Source organism: Rhipicephalus sanguineus, chromosome 3 (genome assembly GCF_013339695.2).
Source record: "Rhipicephalus sanguineus isolate Rsan-2018 chromosome 3, BIME_Rsan_1.4, whole genome shotgun sequence".
NCBI lineage: Eukaryota > Metazoa > Arthropoda > Arachnida > Ixodida > Ixodidae > Rhipicephalus > Rhipicephalus sanguineus.
Genome location: NC_051178.1, coordinates 213642634 through 213647346, shown reverse-complemented (window position 1 = coordinate 213647346; position 4713 = coordinate 213642634). Strand labels below are relative to the sequence as shown.

Genomic DNA, 4713 nt, shown 5'->3' with positions numbered 1-4713 from the left:
CATAGTACTTTTCATATTTGTTGAGGCATGTGGTCATCATTGGCAATAATAATAATAATTTCTGGGGTTTTACGTGCCAAAACCACGAGGTAGGTAAAGGCACGCTGTAGTCGAGGGCTCCGGAAATTTTGACCATCTGGTGTTCTATAGACCATCTGGTGTCCTTTAACGTGCACTGCCATCGTACGTACACGGGCTTCTACCATTTCGCCTCCATCGAAATGTGACCGCCGCGGCCGAGATCGATCCATGACTTTTGGCTCGGCACTGTTGTGGCCGCCTCCAGCTTTGCAATGCTTTGCACTATGTGCAATGCCCGACTCGTTCAGTTACTGTTTCAGGTGGGCTCTCATAGTCGTTATTGTCAGTGCTTGACAATGTGTTAGCAATGACCACACAGTGAATGTGCTTGCACACTTTGAAGTGTATCAGGTGCGCACACACTGCACATTCATTGCATCTCAAGGGACAGCAAGCAGCAATCCCCGACTTTTGTCACTGTATAAGAGTGCCCTTTAGTAGACTGAGATGGCACAGTCCACGTGCCGTCTTTGTTTAATTTGGCACAACCTGCCATTTCAGTGCCAGATCTGTGGTACCTTTCAACTGCACTCAACTTCTTGCCCTTTGATCATCTGGATTGCCCTCTTAATCAAAAAATGATATGTCAAGTCCATGAGTGCAGAAATTAGTTTATCAACACGCTTATTCTTCTTTCCCTCCAGCATGCTGTGCTTCATCGTCCTGTGCATGCTCTCAAGGTGCATGTTGGTGTTGATACCTGCCCTCGTCCTGAAGCAGTAGGCCCGCTCTTGAGGTCTAACTGCATAGTTGTCCTTGAAGTACTTCAGAAAATCCCTCAGTTTTTCTTCCTCAGTGTCAAGGAATGATTGAAGATACTTTTCAAATTCTTGCTGGTCAAGGAACTCTAAAAGGAGTCCGCACGTTGTGGTACACGTCTGGCCTCAGTTGTTTTTCTACAAACTCATGTATCTTCTTCTGCCAATTCCTATCCACATGCCAGGTGCAGAGAAGTTTCTGCTGAGGGACACCCATAACTGACGACCATGCCTTGTAAAATTGTGAGGCGTCATCAGACATAAATGTCTTAGCAGCCACTTTTTCGTTGATGGCACACTCAAGAGACCTGAAAAAGCTGCCAAGTTTTCCTCATTCATTCTGTTGCAGATGAAATAGGCTATAGGTATACCTTATCCCACTTCATCTAGCACTAGAAGAGTGGTCAGCTCAAACTGTTACCCTGTAGTTCCATGTGTTGAGTCAAGACACACAGTGCCCGTGCCCAATTCTTCTAACAGCTCTTTTTGTGGCTCTGTCATCAAAGCAAGGCCAAATCTGTTGCACCAAAAGTACCAGTTGGGTCCACTGCACCTTGTGCCTTATACAGACAGACAAGTGTTTCACCTTTGTCTTACATTGCTTTCACCCACATATCTACACTGACAGCATCATTGGTGTGACACTGTTCAGGAGCAGCAATGTGAAACTGCCGTTTGATGTTATGCAAAGTTATGCGTTCTGCCAAATGTGCTGGCCTCAGCTTACATGCCCCCAACAGATGTTCTTATATTATTCAATATGGTTTTCATGGGCACACCACGCTCCAGGTCCTCTGCTACGTTGGTTAACCCCGTTGGCCTTTTCTTTGTCGCTCATCCTCAAGTGCTTAATTTCTGCTTTATGGCCATAATGCTTTCTTTGGTACCTTACATTTATGGATTTATGGTGATATCTTCAGGTGCCGGGCTCTGAGTGTTCTCCTTCTTCGTCACAGTAATAAATGAAAGACATATCTTACCGGACTTGCAGGTACCCTGACTTTTTTCTCGACGATTACCATGACCTTCCTTTGGCCTAGCCACTCCTGATCTATTAGAGTAGTAGTGGCTCCTCGTTTCCCCACTGGCCAGCTTTTTGGGAGCTGTGTGAAGAACAAACCAACAGTTCGCCTCTTCCTGAGCTTTCCATTCACTGAATTCTGTAATACAAATACAACATAGTATCAGAGAGAGACATTAAACCAACGAAAATAATTCAAAGGCCTTAGACATAGATTACAGGGGCGTAGCCAAGGGGGGGATCTCATTCAGTGCACTGATATTCTTTCTGAAAAACTTCTGAAGCATAAGTTTTTGACCGAGCTTACGAATGTGCTATCAACGGCAAAAACGACTGGGTGATAAATGTGACATGAGATGAACATGGGTTTTAACAAAAATGGGTCATACAAATGAAGAAACAAAGTATACGGCTTAACAGCGGAGGTCATCAAAAGGTATTAAAAAAAGCCTTTAAAAGGTTAAAACTTAAAAAGTAAGAACAATAAAAGTCAACAGGTTTTGCAAAAACACAAAATCTTTCTTCGAGGGCACACGTTTTCCAGAGTTTTGTGTGACCTTGCGGAGACCTTGTTGCACAGACTCAAGAAAACCAGTGATGTGCCTCCAAAAAACAGAGATGGGACAAAAACTGCTGTTATCCCATACGTGCACCAAGTGTCACATAGGATTAAGAAGGCTGCAGGGTGCGCAGGAGTCAGTGTAGTGCTTACTGCCCCCAACAAACTTTGGAGGCCTGTGCAAGCGTGTAAACGTGAACAGTGAAAGGCCTGACATGCTGCAAGAAGGACACCACGCGGTTTTTGTCTTGCAAATGTGGCATCGTGTATAAGATTCCGCTCTCTTGTGGATGTGTTTACATAGGCCAAACTGGCCAATGTATTAACGATCGCTTGCGTGAACACGCCAACAATTTAAAAGTCTGACGGCAACATGGCCTTACACTGTGCAGCTTGCGGTTGTACCCCCTTTCTTGACCAGGCTGTCATAGCTCGAGAAATATATGATGCATCATGTGCAGAACAGCTCGGACCCAGCTGTGTCAGCATGCTCTCTGTGTCACTCTCGAAGAAAGAGTCTGCGTTTTTGCAAAACGTTTATTGTTATTCTCACTTTAAAGTGTTAACCTTTTCAAGGCCATTTTTAATACCTTTTTACAGCCTCCTTTGTTCAGCCGCATCATTGTTTCTTCATTTGGATGAGCCGCTTTTTGTTAAAACCCATGTTCATCTCATGTCGCATTTATCACACAGCCGTTTTTGCCGTTGATAACGCATTCATGAGCTCGGTCAAAAACTTCTGTATGGTATCAAGCAAGGGCGTCCACAGAACTTATTGCAGGGGGGTGTAAGGGGGGGGGGAGAGATCCAGCACTGACAGCTTTCAGTGCCGTGACATGACCTGCAAGATTAATCAGTAGTGTGCAACGTGCGAAATTGCTTGGAAATAGAGAAGGCCGGGACCTGAGTATGCTAATCAAGCTGTGTAACACATTGCTACCGCACAGAAAAATATTATCCAAAATTCCAGGGAGGGGCAGCTGCCCCCCTTGCACCCCCCTCCGGACGCCCATGGTATCAAGGGTTTTTTCGCTTTGTCGCCCTGTTTCCATGGGCACGTTACCGCCTGTAATCTTTAGCGAGAAAAAAAAAAGCGTAAGGAAGAAAAAAAATTAATTTTTTTTTTGATAGTCTTGTTCTGAAGCACTCGATGTTACCACGTGATGAGTGTAGTGCATTAAATGTTAGTTGAAAGTAGCGCTCTATGTGTCCTTATCACTGTCCCTGTCTTGTGCGCTCACCTGTTTCAACACATCATGTATCCACCGGACATATTTGCTCTGCTTTGTTTTTAGAGGGAAAACAAAAAAGCGACGCAAGCGGCAGTACTTTCAGTGTGATCGAGCAAAATTGTGAAAATTAGTGCCTCTGTGCATACTTGTTTTCTTTTTTTTTTTTTTCTACGCGACAAGCACATGCGAATTATAACTAGCTGGCACAGTGAATGTACGTGGAAGCGGTCATGTGCTGTACAGCCTCACCACAAAAAATGATAAAAATGCACTGACACTGTCTTTTCCAACAACTATAAACTGAAAACAGGGTGGGTACTCAGCTTTATCTTTGTGGAACGCCTGCTGCACGTAGTCGGCGGCGAATTTGTGCGCTGCGATGTGGTGCTCCACATATTTTTCCAGTGAAGACAGGCCAACGCCACAAACGTCGCATTTCATGGGAGTATTGACTTTTGCGGCTACTTGACGACACCGACGACACTTCGTGACACGTGCGCGGAGACAGCGCCGGCGGAGGTGAAGACGACACTAGGACACTAGGGACGAAATTCATCAAGCACGTGACATACTAGGCACTCCGTGGCGACACGGGGAAAAGTCAAAACTAACTTAGGGGAAAAAAGTCTTCAAGTGACGTCACACGTGAGTGACGTAGCAGTGACGTCATCTATTGTTCGCGAGAGAGCCCAGACTCCGGCGAAACGCATGTTTCCCTTCAGTGCCACCGCTCTCCGCCGCGGCCTCTCGGGAATGCTTGCGGCGGTGGCGCTGCGGGCAATCGGAGTTCCTTGAGCAGACGCCGCCCCTCCCGCGACTCTCGCTTACGGGCGGGCTGGCGGAGCCGTTTACAACCGCGCTCTCGCGTTTGCTTACCTTTTCACGTCGAAGGTCTGCGGTGTTTGCTTTTATTACAAAACATGACATTGAGTACAAATAAGTAAGGAATACCTTAGCGCTAGTTAATGTTGCAGAAGAGCACGAAGTCTGGCGTCACACAAGTTTCCCAGTGATGACCACTATCCCTCAGTGCATCCGTCCTGCTTATCACTTCACGAGACA

The 4713-nt window shown here is 45.9% G+C and overlaps 1 long non-coding RNA gene across 1 annotated transcript; it reads right to left on the bottom strand.

Annotated features, from left to right (window-relative positions):
- Positions 1-969: 969 nt before the first annotated feature.
- Positions 970-4199, bottom strand: LOC125757759 (uncharacterized). The gene is made up of 2 exons (XR_007415525.1): positions 3960-4199; positions 970-1999 (listed from the first exon to the last, which is right to left on the bottom strand). It is a non-coding gene; the product is annotated as an uncharacterized LOC125757759 (long non-coding RNA).
- Between the last annotated feature and the right edge of the window lie 514 nt (positions 4200-4713).